Source organism: Rutidosis leptorrhynchoides, chromosome 8 (assembly GCF_046630445.1).
Source record: "Rutidosis leptorrhynchoides isolate AG116_Rl617_1_P2 chromosome 8, CSIRO_AGI_Rlap_v1, whole genome shotgun sequence".
Classification (NCBI taxonomy): Eukaryota; Viridiplantae; Streptophyta; class Magnoliopsida; order Asterales; family Asteraceae; genus Rutidosis; species Rutidosis leptorrhynchoides.
The window spans coordinates 240032643-240051653 of record NC_092340.1 but is presented as its reverse complement, the minus strand read 5'-3'; the positions used below and the strand labels follow the sequence as shown (position 1 = coordinate 240051653).

General features: G+C 28.6%; 1 long non-coding RNA gene across 1 annotated transcript; it reads right to left on the bottom strand.

The window, feature by feature from the left end:
* Positions 1-486: 486 nt before the first annotated feature.
* LOC139863093 (uncharacterized) lies at positions 487-3726 on the bottom strand. Its single transcript, XR_011764400.1, has 4 exons — positions 3516-3726; positions 2166-2301; positions 1629-1733; positions 487-1526 (listed from the first exon to the last, which is right to left on the bottom strand). It is a non-coding gene; the product is annotated as an uncharacterized lncRNA (long non-coding RNA).
* Between the last annotated feature and the right edge of the window lie 15285 nt (positions 3727-19011).

Below are 19011 nucleotides of genomic sequence, written 5' to 3'. Positions count from 1 at the left end.
TAAAACTCATATATGATTATAAGACCTTTGTTTGAGTCATATAAACAACGTCGAAAGGGTCCTTATAGAGTAACATATTAGGACCCTTTATAATATTTTGAGACTCACAAAAGGGTTTTTAAAACACTATATATGACACTAAATCTGTATTGTTAGACCATATTAGGACCCAAAAAAAGTGTTCGAATATAAAGATAAACTATGTTAGTACCAATAAAAAGGTCGTAAAATATTGATGTACTGTTTGCGACCACAAAAAAGGGTCCTTATATAACTAGATGTTAATTTAGTACCACAAAAAGAGTCCTAAAAAGTCATATATATATATATATATATATATATATATATATATATATATAATTTCTAGAAATGAATTTGGAAATCAAATTAATTAAATATTTCATTAAATATCAAAAAGGATTTAATACATAATATTGTTGCAAATAGCACTAAACATTGGTAAATTAAACAATATAATATCCAACATAAAAGTAATGTAACAACTTGCGATTAATGAAAAGCATCAAGTCATGAAGCATAAGTCTGAGGTCTTCATTAAATCTTCATAATTCATTTGGTTAAAACGAGGTCCTGTTCGGTCAGCGCGTCACGGCGGGGATAGTCGGTTTTACACGATTTGAACATAAGCGATTTCTGTGTCTTCGTTACTACAGCCCTTGTGCTACTAAGTTACATCTCATATATATATATGCCTAATTGCAGTCCATAACATCATTATGAAGACATATAATCTACAACTCAAAAGAAAATAAAGACATATAATCTACAGCATTTCAGGTAACAAATTACCAGTAAATCAGATATATCAGGCCACAGTTAGAATACAAAAGAAAAATAAGATCCAGTTTGACTGAAATAACATAACAGAGCAAAACTTCCCATGTTAGATTTGGATTATAAATCTAATGAACAAAAACTCTCAAATAACTTACGGAAGAAACACTTGTTAACTGTTTCTAACAGATGAAAGGGATTTATACAACTATTTGTTCATCATCAATGTTTCCATATCATAACCACTTAATATGGTGTAGGCTTGACATGGGTGAATTCACATTCTAAATATATCTAGTAAAGACAGCTTGCAAAAATGTACAAAAATAATTAACAGAAGTTTGAATTAAATTTGCAAGGAAAATTTGTTTAACTGCAACTAAACGCAATCTGGTAAGGTATGCAACAGGTCTATCAGGATCCATCAAGGAAAATTACGTGTAGAGTTGATGGTACGTTATGCACCAAAAGAACATATACTTAACATAGTATTGTTTGCATAAATGCATTATAGTAACTAAATAACATCACCAGGCATACATACATATGTATAATGAAGTACATTGTTTTTTTAAATATTTACATGACTTGAATCACAGTTCCGAAACCATGAAACAATGAAGTGAATCTACTAATATTCGTGCACAAATGCGTCATTTTAGATAATATAGATGATGAGGTGTCGGCGAATGAACTTGAATAATCAGTTTCATCTGAATCATTATGTAGAACTGCTGTAAATGCAGTGTCAAACACCACTTGAAATCGTATTGTAAATGAGGAATGAAAGGTAATAACATTTTATCATATTGTAAATGAGGAATGAAGATTACCTTCTTAAAAACCATATGTCAAATATCGAGAATCATTCAATACCAGATTTGTAAGCCTGCACGGCGAGGTTGTTCACAAGAATGTAACCAATCCAAAACCATAATCTACAATAAAAAGTCAACCCAGGTTTAGTATACAGATGCACATTTGACTTGGTCAATAAAAATATAATATAAACTGTAATGTAATGTTAACCCGTACATGCAAAGTAACATGGACTATAACATTCAAAAAAGTTATATAACAAATGTTAATTACCTTCAATTCCTTAGTATATGGCTGAATCAAAATGAACTGTTAATATAATAACTATAATTGAAGTGCACAATTAAAGAGTCTTATTGTACCAGCCAATATAATCAAGATAATTAAATTAGAAAACCTATAAGATCAAAAATTTCATTGTGTATCATCAGCAGATTCACTTGCATGTCCTTGACTGCGTAATTTGGAATAACCTTCCTCCCAATATAGATCAAAACACATAAAGTGCAACTAACATTAACTACATCGTAAAGAGGCGGGAACTCAATTACCTGGCTGAAAGTTCCGGTGGAGAATGCAAGAAACATGAATAGGAACAAGCTACTTGAGCGTAATGACAGAATTTATGGTACTATTTATCATTTATTAAACCATCTTTCTTGAATACAGCCATCTGTTTAGCAAGATCTGCAAAGCTTATTCCAAGGTGGATCACATCATCAAAGGAAATGGTAACACATGTGTTTCATCTGTAAACCCAACCCATAGGTCCAGACAAAAACTTGCAAGCAGTAGCAACACACAAAAGATTAAATCAGAACAACAAAGACAAAACAAAAGAAAGTAACCTACAATTAAAACACCGTAACTCATCTCCTTGAAATAACTGAGATTATAAATTTTTATTCCATATTATGATTGTTTATTCCACATTTTTCTCAATCAATCATCAATTCAATCATACAATTATAACAGTGTATTATTCTCATAAATCATAAGCACATTTTTAAAGGTAAACTAAAGCAAAAAGAATCTTAACGCCTGCTTTTAATCAAGTCAAGTGCACAATAAAAAAAACAATTTAAATTAAACCATTCTTCAATTCATATGAAGCAAGTGCAAGAAACAAAAGTGATACATATAAATGGATTTGCAAATAACCATATACCACATAAGAACTCAATAGCATTAACAACAGCTTACTACCTAAATTAAACTCCAAAAAAACTTGTTCTAACACCAATACCCAAATAGCACCAATTTTCAGTTAACACATATCAAACCAAAATCGAATATATAACTTGTCTACTTAACATACAAATGAGGTTATAAATTTTATTTAATACTTAGTAATGTTAATTCCACGTTTGGCAATGAATCATACAATTTTAACACTATACTATTTTCTAAAAAAATGAAGCACATATTTAATACTGTACTGAAAGAGTAAACCACGACAAACACAATTTTTAAAGGAACTTAATAGCAAACGAGTCATCACTCTTCTTATAACCATTATACACCTCAGCTAGCTTATATAAATCCTCCAATGCCAAAGTGTGTAATAATTTTTCATTATTTTGACAAATATAAGATTTTTGGTTTATACGAATTTACAAATCCACATATGCATGCATAGGTTGATGAGTTGATTTATACAGTAATAATTGGTGACAACAACTTTACATCTGCAAAATATATACTGAGGTTTATGCAATGCCATATTCAGATTCATAAATCAATTTAAAATACAACTAGTCTGTTACCATTCAAAATAACAAGCACACTTGGAACAGAAAAATATACGAAGTGCTAAAATTGTACAATCTTTACCCTAAAAATCACTGGAACAAAATATAGCTAAAAGTTAAAATAAAGTAAAAAATTTAGAGGGCAAATACCTTGGATGATGTTAGGAGTGTGGACTGATGCTTGAATCTTTGAAAAATGGCAAGTTACCAGAGTTATGCCCTGATTTGGTAGACGGGTCGGAGGTTGGGAGAGAAAAGGGGTGGGGTGAGCAAGTGTAGGTGAAAGGAGTTTGATTGAATTAAGGGTTTTGTAGCGCTCAATTTTTTCATTTAGCGCTCAATTTTTTCATTTAGTGCTCAAAACAAAAAAATTTCCCGGTTAAGCTATTGTATGGATGGACAAGTACAATGTTTTACGGAGTAATATATTTTCCTAATTAAAAAATCAGTTTTTTTAAGATTTATGTATTATTAATTTATTATAATTATAATATATATATATATATACACTATTATTATTATTATTATTATTATTATTATTATTATTATTATTATTATTATTATTATTATTATTATTATTATTATTATTATTATTATTATTATTCTCTCCGTCCCATATTAATTGTTATCTGATAAAAAATCACAGTTAGGGGAAATAGTTTAGGAGGGATACTAGAATCCGGAGAAAAATGGAGGTAATTTGCCCGCCCAAGTTTTTGTATTAATTTTAACTCTATTTTGAATTTGGTGAATTATTTTAGGGATTTTAATTTTCTAATCTAGGCAACATATGTGGATATTGAATTATTTTAGGACCCCTATAAATCATGTATCATATCAAATAGGACTTTAGGATACAATTGTGTAAACGTATCTCATAATGGGGCTTAATTTATAAGTGTCCTATTAAAATCTATGATAATATAACCATAAAAACTCATGTGTCACATTAAATAGCTTATTAGGACATCACTGTAAAACTGTATAGTTCTTTAGGACACCACTGAAAAAGTGTAAAGTTTTTTAGGACATCACTTTATAAGCGTATAGGTTTTTAGGACATTTTATAGCTTATTAGGACCCCTCATTATAAGTGTATCTCATACTGGGACTTCAAATATTTAATCGTCCCAATAAATGGCTCGTTAGGACCCTAATTTACGAGGGTCCTAGGGAAAGGGTCCTAGGGAAAGGGTCCTATAAACTCACTTTTCTTGTAGTGTATCCACTTTATAAATAATAAATAACTTGTGTAAAATTGTATCGTATTTAATAGAATTTTGTAATAAAATTATAACTATTTCGATACACCTCGCATAACATCAATGTCGATCCCAACTGTTTTCAAAATCAATAACACATGTTCGTAGCATGTCTTCAAGCATTTGTATCGTCATTTCGCTCTGCCCATCAGTTTGTGGATGATAGGCAGTACTTATGTCTAGACGAGTCCCTAATGCTTGTTATAACGTCTGCTAGAATCTTGAAACAAATCTGCCATCCCTATCAGAGATAATAGAGATTGATATTCCATGTCTGGAGACAACTTCCTTCAAGTATAGTCGTGCTAACTTCTTCATTTTATCATCTTCTCTCATTGGCAGAAAGTGTGCTGACTTGGTGAGACGATTGACTATTACCCAAATAGTATCATAACCACTTGCAGTCCTTGGCAATTTAGTAATGAAATCAATGGTAATGTTTTCTCATTTTCATTCCGGGATTTTGGGTTATTGAAGTAGACCTGATGGTTTCTGATGTTCAGGTTTAACCTTAGAACACATCAAACATTCTCCTACGTATCTAGCAGTATCGGCTTTCATACCCGGCCACCAAAAGTGTTTCTTGAGATCTTTGTACATCTTCCCCACTCCGGGATGTATTGAATATCTGGTTTTATGTGCTTCCTTAAGTACCTTTTCTCTCACATCTCCAAACCTTGGTACCCAAATTCTTTCAGCTCTATATCGAGTTCCGTCTTCCCGAATATTAAGGTGTTTCTCTGACCCTTTGAGTATTTCATTTTTCAAATTTTCTTCTTTTACAACTCCCTGTTGCGCCTCCTTTATTTGAGTAGTAATGTTAGTACGAATAATTATATTCATAGCTTTTACCCGTATAGGTTCTCTGTCCTTTCTAATCAAAGCGTCGGCTACCACATTCGCCTTCCCCGGGTGGTAACGAATCTCTTAATTGTAATCATTCAATAACTCAATCCATCTATGCTGCATCATGTTCAGTTGTATCTGATTAAATATGTGTTGAAGACTTTTGTTGTCGGTATATATAATACTTTTGACCCCATATAAATGAAAGGACCCGTTCATATACATTATAAACAATTCACAATACTTGATTACATTGCGAGGTATTTGACCTCTATATGATACATTTTACAAACATTGCATTCGTTTTTAAAAGACAAACTTTCTTTACATCAAAAATTGACAGGCATGCATACCATTTCATAATATCCACTATCCAACTATAAATTGATTTAATAATAATCTTTGATGAACTCAATGACTCGAATGCAACGTTCTTCGAAATATGCTATGAAAGACTCCAAGTAATATCTTTAAAATGAGCAAATGCACAGCGGAAGATTTATTTAACACCTGAGAATAAACATGCTTTAAAGTGTCAACCAAAAGGTTGGTGAGTTCATTAGTTTATCATAATCATTTATTTCCATCATTATAATAGACCACAAGAATTTCATTTCCAGTTCTCATAAATATTCGTCCCATGCATAGAGATAAAAATAATCATTCATATGGTGAACACCTGGTAACCGACATTAACTAGATACATATAAGAATATCCCCTATCATTTCGGGATCCTCCTTCGGACATGATATAAATTTCGAAGTACTAAAGCATCCGGTACTTTGGATGTGGTTTGTTAGGCCCAATAGATCTATCTTTAGGATTCGCGTCAATTAGGGTGTCTGTTCCCTAATTCTTAGATTACCAGACTTTAATAAAAAGGGGTATATTCGATTTCGATAATTCAACCATAGAATGTAGTTTCAATTACTTGTGTCTATTTCGTCGAACATTTATAAAAGCGCATGTATTCTCAGTCCCAAAAATATAAAGGGTAAAAAGGCAAATGAAACTCACCATACTGTATTTCGTAGTAAAAATACATATAACGTTATTGAACAAGTGCAAGGTTGGCCTCAGATTCACGAACCTAAATTAATTATATATATTTATGTGTTGGTCAATATTTGTCTAACAAATTAGGTCAAGTCATAGTGTACCACAATCCTAATGCTCAAGACTAATATGCAAAAGTCAACAAAAGTAAATTTGAGTCAAAATAATTTCCAAAAATCTATACATGATTAATATATAGTTTAAATATCGTCGTATTATATTTTTAAATATTTTTAAAAGATTTATTAGAGTAAATAATATAATTTATTTATTAATAAATAAAATTTTATAATAAATTTATATAATAAAATATACTTTTATATATATTAAGTAATAAAATTTATAGGGTTCATTTAATATCATAAAGATAATATGATAGGTATTATTAAAGTAAGTTATTACACGTAGTAAAATATGTTTGTATCACATATTTATTTGATAAAATAATATCTATAATGATAGTAAGTAAAAGTTGTATTATTTTATAATAATAATTATTATTATAAAAATATCAATATTTATAATTACTAAGATGACATTATGATAAAACGATAATTCTAATTATGATAACTTTAATATTTACGATAATTTTTAATATTATCTTTAAAATAATAATTCTATTTAAAATAATAATAATAATAATGATATTTTATAGTAACAATGACATTTCTATTAAAATGATAATTTTTATTAAAATGATAGTTTTAATACTAACGATACTTTTAATAATAATAGTAATGATAAAAATAATAAGAACGATAATTTTATCTAAATCAATATCTTATAATATTTTAATTTCATCATGATACTCTTACTCATTATTTCCTAATCGTTTCGTTTAATAGCTTTTAATCGTCTTTTATATCGTGTTCATAATAATGATAATAATAGTAATCAAAATAATTAGGTATTACAAATATTTGTTTTAATTACACTAATATTAATAATGATAGTTTCTATAACATTATTAACGATAATACTAATAATTATCTTAATGATAATATAGTAATAATAATAATAACAATAACAATAACCATTTTTAAATAATGATATATATATTAATAATGATAATAATAATAATAATACTACTAATAATAATATTAATAATAATTGGATAATAATAATAATACTAATTATAACTTTAACGATAATAACGATAGTAATAATAAAAAAAAATAACAATTTTTAATGATAAATCCCTTTTATTGATAAAGATAATAATAATCATAATAATAAGATAAAACTAGAACGATGATAAAAACGACGATAATAATAATCATTTTTAATAAAAATATCGAAAATTCAATTGATTGTAACTTCTAATCCGTTCATCGAAACCATTCGATATCTAAAGGAAAAGTTCTTAATTTTTCGCTAGCTTTCCAAGGACATGCATATCTTATACCTTATCTCAACCGCAAGTGTAACTAATTCAAGATTCAACCTAACCTATCTAAGGGCAATATCAAAAGTACAAGCATGCATAATCCTAAATACTCGAGCACTAGTCAGGGATACACTATTAGTATGTAAAAGTTAAATTATGAGTACTCACGTATCAATATTGAGATTCAATATTGCAGGAAAGGTACGTAGACGCAACGGAAATGATAAACAATATATTGACCTCACGAGCATACCCATGAACCATACTCAATCACCTCCATAGCTATAACCCATAATTTCCTTAATCCTATCCTACTCGAAAAATAATTTCAAAACCACTCGGACAGCACTCCGTCGTAATATTTTATGTATACTAATAATATCTTGAAATAATACGGAGTAAATATATATATGTAAATCGATTGAGAGAGTTTAGAGAAAAATATTTTCAAGTTTCTATGAAATAATGAAACCTATTGAATTCTATTTATAATAGATTTTTGAATTATTAAAGTATGAATTATTAAAGTTAATTATTAAAGTATGAATTATTAAAGTGAATTATTAAAGTTAAAGTAAAGTAAAAATAAAGTAAAGGTAAAGTTTAAGTATAGTAAAAGTATAAAACTATGTACGTATAATACGCGTATAAATATATATAATATTAATTTAAATCGTTATATATATTTAATAAAATAAAATATAAATATCGTTATCTTTATCATACTAGTTAAGTAATGAGTTGTCAAAAGTGGTTCTAGATATTTATAAAAGTTATATACGTTTTAATAATAAAGTTATTTTTAAACTGAAAACGTTTTTGTACGTTCGAAACTAAATAGATCAATCGAGTCTTTATGAGATTCAATCTTTCACTATCCTTTGTCTAGTTCTCAATGATTGACAATTTGTTCTTATTTATAAATCACTTTACCATTTTTCGAATATTGTTAAAATGGAAAGATTTCTCAAATCAACGTGGGCCTTTCAACAGAGACTTGTAATCATAATTCAATATATCTGATAATTCAATCATTTGATCTTATCTTCTAATTCCATTGATAAATATTTTGAAACAGATACAATCATATAAAGTATTTAATCTAATATTTTGTTTACGTTTCAAGTTATAATATATATACACATATACATATATAATCATATTCGTTTAATGGTTCGTGAATCGTTGGAACTTGGTCGAGGTTGAATGAATGTATGAACATAGTTTAAAATTCTTGAAATTTAACTTAACAAATATTGCTTATCGTGTCGGAAATATATAATGATTAAAGTTTAAATTTGGTTGGAAATTTCCGGGTTGTCACAATAAATAGTGCCTCCAAGTCTTTAATGCAAATACAACCGCGCCTAATTCCAAATCATGCATCGTATAATTCTGCTCGTGAATCTTCAATTATCTAGATGCATAAGCAATTACCTTCGTTAGTTGCATTAACACACAACCGAGACCTTGCTTTGAGGCGTCACAATATATCACAAAATCATCATTCCCTTCAGGCAATGACAATATAGGTGCCGTAGTTAACTTTTTCTTCAACAATTGAAACGCTTTCTCCTGCTCATCCTTCCATTCGAATTTCTTCCCTTTATGCGTTAATGTAGTCAAGGGTTTTGCTATTTTGGAAAAATCTTGGATGAATCTTCTGTAGTATAATGACCCTCATTTTTCCATTCTATATTTCTCATTTTTCCATTCTATATTTCTCAATTTTTCCATTATATACCTTTACTTATTAAATGCTCAACTAAATAATTAAACTTAACAATTAAGACTTGTAACAACCCGACTTTTCCATTAAATACTTAACAACTATTAGTTAAAGTTCTATAATTTTCTACGCAAATTTTTTATTTATTGAAAATTTCTTATTTGTATTGAAATTTGAAATCTCCTGTTAAAATAACTACAAAATTAAATTTAGTTTTTAATTTTCTCTAATTTGATAAAAATCTCACACGCATAGACTAAACATTGAATGGATTTTGATGCACATTATTATAAGTAAATGGATGATGGATACAGACGCAAATATGAATGATATATTTACTCGATAAATTAATTTATTTTAACTTGATTTAATATTTCTTGGATATCTCGTATAGTGGATACATGATAATTTATATAAAACTTTGATTGCAAAAACATGGACCATTATAATATGCACAAACATGGACCATTATAATATGTATGCATAAATCAAGTAAATCAACCATGCATCCATATCTAGATATGAAGTATCCATAAATCTCACTTTACACATGATTGTTGAGGCATTTTTATTGTCTGATAATATATTACCACCCCATTTATTTTATATTATTATATTATAATATTATTATATTATTATATAAATAATAACTATAAATACAGTTAACTCATTAGAAACAATAGTCAAGTATTAGGTGTTATGTTAGATCACTACATGCTTACTAGTTTTCCAAAAAATTTATTACACGAAGGTTCACAATCCTACTTTCTTTTAAACTTTTACTGTTTATACTCGAGATGTGATTATACGTTGTTGAAACAGATTTACAACCAGACACGATGATTTAGAAACAAACTTTGTATTGCATGAGTTACAGACCGAAAGTCCCTTAGCTCAAATATGTTAAATTACTTAAGTAAGTGCAAATCATATGGACAAAATATAATATAAGGCTTATCTAGAGTAACATACACCTTTTATTCACTAAAATAATGTGTTGTACCACGTGGTTCTATTACTTGTAAATTATGGGCATGACCAATGTCACAAGAGTAATAAGTAATGATTAGTATGAATTTTAATCGTACACAATCAAATATATTTTATTATTTTATACTGTATAACTTTATGAAATATGTTTAATTATATATAATTAAAAAATAATTGTGTATGGATCACTCCTTTAAACTTAACCGTATAAACATGGTGCTGACTCATATGAATTATGAACTAGGGATGATTAAAAAAAAAAGTAAAATGTTACACCTACAACCTTACACCGCACCACCATCACATCACATGCAATTGTCATTAATTATTATTAAATTGAGAAAGTAGCCATTTCTTTTAAATACATTGTTTTCTTTATCACATTACAACACATCATCCACCCAAAAATTTCCATATTAAAATAATTATCTTATGCAACAATAGTTGTACCACATCGTTGCCACTTGATTGGGTTTGGTAACAAGAATATTAAAAGATGCTTACCTTGTCATTTACTAATGATTTCATTACAAGGTTTTAAAAATAAAAGTTGTCCATAAATAGTTTATGTAAATATTAGAATTGTTAAAAAAAAATACATTTACTCTCTTATGTTGAATTTTAATACTCCATACCATACATCTTACTTGGGATTGAGTGCTTATATCAGTTCAACCTTTTATGACTAATTTTACATATTTAATGACCAAAATAAATATGAACACTTAATTTAAAAATATGGAATTTTTCTAAAGACTTTTACCCGTTACTGATTAACAACAGAGCACGAAATTTAGTCCGTAATATAATAAAATTTAAAACTGTCGACATGCAGATAGTAACAAAAGTGACAGCTGTGTTTAATTTTTTCTTTATATTGATGCATGTGATAAATATATATGAGTATTATATATACTCCTATTTTTCCTTCTGCCAAACAACTACACAATCACCTTTTTAAACAACCACACAATCACCTTTTTATTCTTCATATGTACTACTACTATACTCATCAATCATATTTCAACTTAATCGATCCATACAATGATTCATCTCTCTCTTTTCTCACCTCACGGCTTCACTCTCACCACCATCTCCAATCCATCATCAATTTTCAAAATTATTCATTGATTCAAGTTAGGAATTGAAAGTTAGTAACCGATTAATCATCAATTTCAAGTCTTCTCACAATTTCTTGATTTAATTTGTAAGAAATCATGAACTCTAGCTTTATATTTATGTTATTATCAATAATTATATCATATTATAAACTACAATTAGTCTTAGTGCTAATTAGATAATGAATTGATGCATAGATTGTTCAAACAATTAACGTTGCAAAAATCCGTTTTATGTAAATCTACTGTTTGGGTTAGTAAACGACTTTATTCTGTAATTATTTTTACATATATGAAATCTACATGAAAGTCTATTAATTTTAGGCTTTTGATTCGTATTATTTCTGATTAGTTATGGATTTATTATGTATTTTTGAAATTGGTGTGTTCTGCGGTTGGAAATTCTATATATGTACGCTTTGTAAAATCGGTTATAAATAATTGGTAAGGAGATAGATCTTGATCGTTTTACAGAGGATCTTAAATTTAAAGATAAACCAACTTTAATTTGATTGAGTCCATTTAAAAAAAAAATTCAATTTTTAATAAATGTTATAAAACCATGTTCCTGGATTTTAGTCAAAACTAAAGACCCATTTTGTTTGAATTTATTGTTCTAATAGCTGATAGTTATGAGTCAAATGGAGTTTCTTTGGTCAACTCATGTGGTCTTGACTCTTGAGAGTTCTCATAAAAAAAAATATTTGGTTAATTTGATGAACCAATGATTTTATTAAAATCACGAAATTTATGTTGTGTTTACTTACTTAGTATTATTACCTTTATGTACATTTTGGTGAATTTTTGGTGAGCTAATATTTTATAATAGATTAAATACGAACTAAATTCCCGAATAGTCATCTTTAAAAGCATTGTTTTGATTAAACTCGTAAAAATATTACTCATTTTACACTAAGACATGAGCACTAGGATTATATGATACTATGACCCGACTTAGCTTGTTAGACATTTATTGACCAACATATGTTCTCTAGGTTGAGGTCTACGGTTACTTGCATTCCGATTTTCGATCACATCTCTGTGATTTTATTTTTCTGAAGTTGTCAGGTGAGTTTCATTTGCTCCCTTTTTAATTGCTTTTGCAATATATATTTTTGTGCTGAGAATACATGCGCTGCTTTTATAAATATTTACGAATTAGACACAAGTACTTAAAAATATATTCTACGTTGAGTTGTACCACTGGCATATTTTCCTGTAGCTTGGTAACTACTATTTACATGGGTATTGTAAACGCGAATCCTGTTGATAGATCTATCGGGCCTGACAACCCCAACCGGACTGGACGACCAGTATTCAACGGTTGCACAGTACTTCGTTTCGTGACTACAATTGGTACGGTGTAGTGAGATTTCATAATAAAGGGAATATGCGACGTTGATTAAATGTTAAGTATGGTTACCAAGTGCTCAACCACTTAGAATATTTTTATTAAAACGTTTGTGTATATGAAATCTTGTGGTCTATTAACATATTGAAATGATTGTTATGATAAACCTATGAACTCACCAACCTTTTGGTTGACGCTTTTAAGCATGTTTATTCTCAGGTACGAATTAAGTCTTCCGCTGTGCATTTACTCAATTGAAAGATATTATTTAGAGTCATTCATGGCATATTTAGGTCAGTACCTCGCAATGGGACCAGATGTTGATGACTTCGTCCAGGGGGATAAGGACGGGTCTTTACATGTGGTATCAGAGCTGTGGTTCTAGGGAATTAGGTGCATTAATGTGTCTGACTTGGACTCTTAGGATACATTAGTGATCTAGTCTAGAACCATGTCGTTACACTTATATGTGATTATGTGCATATTCTGACATTGATATAATATTATTATTACTATCGATAAGAAAGTATTTATCCTTTTGATTACAAGCCTTCTCCTGCTCAAGCGAGTTCATTTTCAATACCCCGTTTATTAAAAACCAGGAAGAGTCATTCAGGACTTTTGAAATTCCCGACATTCCTACGTGAGTTATTACTTATATATCTTTATAGATATCATTTGTGTTATATCATGGGCTTATGTGCTCCGATTCAGAAATTCCGAACATCTCGATTCGTGAACCGGAGGATATCATTCCCGACGTACAAAGATTCTTCATATTTCGCAAGACATTCTTACGTCATCCTCTTTCATATTATTAATTTTAATAATTAATATATTCTCGTGCTATCCTTAGCACACCTAAAAAATTTTTTTGTTTTGGTTTATAAATTATGAAAAATGATACTTGTTTTATATCCATAAATATTTTGGAGTAGTGTTGGAATGGAAGCATGAGTCAGTGTAATATAATGACGCTTGATCAACGTGGTTATATTACGGTGAGTCATGCGGAAGTTCTAATGGATCGTGACGATAATAATGCTTGATCAACCTTATCATCACCACGTACCATGTTACCTGACTCCTTTATTTTCTCTGCTGTTATCTGAATATACTGAGACTCTATATCAGGGCCGGCTAATGGGCTGTGCACCCAGTTCATTTGCACAGGGCCCACTAAATTCAGAGGCCCAAAGTTTTATACCCAATAGTATCTATCTATATATTAGGATATAGGGATATTAACGGTTACCCAATACTCTTGTAGTCTATCATTGATGGGCCAATAGTCCAATTATTACTCCCTGTATTTATTAGTCTTTTTGATACTGTGCATTCGATGACTCTTGCGTTTAAGTACTATACTCCGTATCATTAGTTGAGTAATATATTATTATTATTATTATTATTATATTAATTAGTTAATTAGTTATATTATAATATAATTATTAATTATAAATTAATATTAATATGTCAAGATATTTTATTATTTATAGTATTATATTATCAAACGTAAACATATGTACTATTAATTAATACTATCATTTATATTATACGATAGTTTTCGTTCCTCCATTTATAGATGTGTATGATATGATTAATTATATATACCTATTTGATATTACTTTCTCTACAATCAACAATTATAATATTTTTTTTAGCATGAAAATTTCTGTATTTAAAAGGCCTATTATGACCTACTGAACAGAGCTCATAAAATTGACGGGACAACCCTGCTCTATATGTGACATCATCGGCAGAGACGGATCTTGAACGACTTTGGTGGGAGGGTCAAAATCATTTCAAAAACTTATAGTATATGAAAAATTCTAAAATCTTGAAGGGGCTATTATATAGAATATTCATATTTTCGATCTAAAAAAAAAAAAAATTACACTAAGAGAACAAATTTTTGGAAGGGCCACTGCCCACCCTTGCCACCCCAAAGATCCGTCCCTGATCATCGGATGTCACACATAATTCCCTTTCAATCTTTGTCATATCATACTTGTGCTTCAAACGGTTCATTTGAAGGTATTCATATTCAAAGAAATACGATCTTGTTTTGCCCAACTTTCACACTTAACTACATGATGCTCGATTTGGCTACATCATGATGGGTTGTCCTCATTACACTCATTTGAGGTGTCATCTCTCATATTTTCACATAACGGAATCACCTTATTCATATTACTCAATGGCAAGGAACCCTACAAACACTATATTAACGTTCACCACGAGGGTGAACTCTCCAACCAAATTTTTCGTAAAACATGAATTCAAGAAACCTAAAAGGAAAATTCCTAATGCTTTTCCCAAATCAAACCTGAGTAAATGTTTGGTAAAAAAAAAAAAAAAAAAAAAAAAAAAAAAAAAAAAAACTTATCATTTTCTTGAAGAAACACGCTTAGACAACCAAATTCTTTCCATTAATGAATCCATGGAGGCTTAGGATCGTGAGGACAAACTACTCAAGAAATGTACAACTTTTATTGTCAAGCGTCGAGAATTCGAGTTCACGTACGAACGTAAGGATCTTATGTTACGAAAATATCCTTGTACAACTTTTATCCTCAGTCAAATTTCGGGACGAAATTTTCTTTAACGGGTGGGTAATGTAACAACCCGACTTTTCCATTAAATACTTAACTATTAGTTAAAGTTCTATAATTTTCTACGCAAATTTTTTTTTTTTATTGAAAATTTCTTATTTGTATTGAAATTTGAAATCTCCTGTTAAAATAACTACAAAATTAAATTTAGTTTTTAATTTTCTCTAATTTGATAAAAATCTCACACGCATAGACTAAACATTGAATGGATTTTGATGCACATTATTATAAGTAAATGGATGATGGATACAGACGCAAATATGAATGATATATTTACTCGATAAATTAATTTATTTTAACTTGATTTAATATTTCTTGGATATCTCGTATAGTGGATACATGATAATTTATATAAAACTTTGATTGCAAAAACATGGACCATTATAATATGCAAAAACATGGACCATTATAATATGTATGCATAAATCAAGTAAATCAACCATGCATCCATATCTAGATATGAAGTATCCATAAATCTCACTTTACACATGATTGTTGAGGCATTTTTATTGTCTGATAATATATTACCACCCCATTTATTTTATATTATTATATTATAATATTATTATATTTATTATATTATTATATAAATAATAACTATAAATACAGTTAACTCGTTGGAAACAATAGTCAAGTATTAGGTGTTATGTTAGATCACTACATGCTTACTAGTTTTCCAAAAAATTTATTACACGAAGGTTCACAATCCTACTTTCTTTTAAACTTTTACTGTTTATACTCGAGATGTGATTATACGTTGTTGAAATAGATTTACAACCAGACACGATGATTTAGAAACAAACTTTGTATTGCATGAGTTACAGACCGAAAGTCCCTTAGCTCAAATATGTTAAATTACTTAAGTAAGTGCAAATCATATGGACAAAATATAATATAAGGCTTATCTAGAGTAACATACACCTTTTATTCACTAAAATAATGTGTTGTACCACGTGGTTCTATTACTTGTAAATTATGGGCATGACCAATGTCACAAGAGTAATAAGTAATGATTAGTATGAATTTTAATCGTACACAATCAAATATATTTTATTATTTTATACTGTATAACTTTATGAAATATGTTTAATTATATATAATTAAAAAATAATTGTGTATGGATCACTCCTTTAAACTTAACCGTATAAACATGGTGCCGACTCATATGAATTATGAACTAGGGATGATTAAAAAAAAAAAAAGTAAAATGTTACACCTACAACCTTACACCGCACTACCATCACATCACATGCAATTGTCATTAATTATTATTAAATTGAGAAAGTAGCCATTTTTTTTAAATACATTGTTTTCTTTATCACATTACAACACATCATCCACCCAAAAATTTCCATATTAAAATAATTATCTTATGCAACAATAGTTGTACCACATCGTTGCCACTTGATTGGGTTTGGTAACAAGAATATTAAAAGATGCTTACCTTGTCATTTACTAATGATTTCATTACAAGGTTTTAAAAATAAAAGTTGTCCATAAATAGTTTATGTAAATATTAGAATTGTTAAAAAAAATACATTTACTCTCTTATGTTGAATTTTAATACTCCATACATCTTACTTGGGATTGAGTGCTAATATCAGTTCAACCTTTTATGACTAATTTTACATATTTAATGACCAAAATAAATATGAACACTTAATTTAAAAATATGGAATTTTTCTAAAGACTTTTACCCGTTACTGATTAACAACAGAGCACGAAATTTAGTCCGTAATATAATAAAATTTAAAACTGTCGACATGCAGATAGTAACAAAAATGACAGCTGTGTTTAATTTTTTCTTTATATTGATGCATGTGATAAATATATATGAGTATTATATATACTCCTATTTTTCCTTCTGTCAAACAACTACACAATCACCTTTTTAAACAACCACACAATCACCTTTTTATTCTTCATATGTACTACTACTATACTCATCAATCATATTTCAACTTAATCGATCCATACAATGATTCATCTCTCTCTTTTCTCACCTCACGGCTTCACTCTCACCACCATCTCCAATCCATCATCAATTTTCAAAATTATTCATTGATTCAAGTTAGGAATTGAAAGTTAGTAACCGATTAATCATCAATTTCAAGTCTTCTCACAATTTCTTGATTTAATTTGTAAGAAATCATGAACTCTAGCTTTATATTTATGTTATTATCAATAATTATATCATATTATAAACTACAATTAGTCTTAGTGCTCATTAGATAATGAATTGATGCATAGATTGTTCAAACAATTAACGTTGCAAAAATCCGTTTTATGTAAATCTACTGTTTGGGTTAGTAAACGACTTTATTCTGTAATTATTTTTACATATATGAAATCTACATGAAAGTCTATTAATTTTAGGCTTTTGATTCGTATTATTTCTGATTAGTTATGGATTTATTATGTATTTTTGAAATTGGTGTGTTATGCGGTTGGAAATTCTATATATGTACGCTTTGTAAAATCAGTTATAAATAATTGGTAAGGAGATAGATCTTGATCGTTTTACAGAGGATCTTAAATTTAAAGATAAACCAACTTTAATTTGATTGAGTCCATTTAAAAAAAAATTCAATTTTTAATAAATGTTATAAAACCATGTTCCTGGATTTCAGTCAAAACTAAAGACCCATTTTGTTTGAATTTATTGTTCTAATAGCTGATAGTTATGAGTCAAAACGAAGTACTGTGCAACCGTTGAATACTGGTCGTCCAGTCCGGTTGGGGTTGTCAGGCCCGATAGATCTATCAACAGGATTCGCGTTTACAATACCCATGTAAATAGTAGTTACCAAGCTACAGGGAAATATGCCAGTGGTACAACTCAACGTAGAATATATTTTTAAGTACTCGTGTCTATTTCATAAACATTTATAAAAGCAGCGCATGTATTCTCAGCCCAAAAATATATATTGCGAAAGCAATTAAAAAGGGAGCAAATGAAACTCACCGTATTATTTTGTAGTAAAAATACATATAACGATATTGAACAACTAAACAATGAAAAGTTGGCCTCGGATTCACGAACCTATATCAGGTATATATATTAATACATATAATGTGTAATCGAACAAAATTATATATAATATATCTTAGTTTATATGTTATATATTTAATTTGTATATATTTAAAATGATTAATATTTTTATATGTAGATATCTTAATATGTATATTAGTATTTTATCAATAATTTATTATTTGTAATATTTATAAAAATAATGTTAATATGTTTAGTATATAATTTTATGTAATATAAGTATAATATTTATTTGTTAT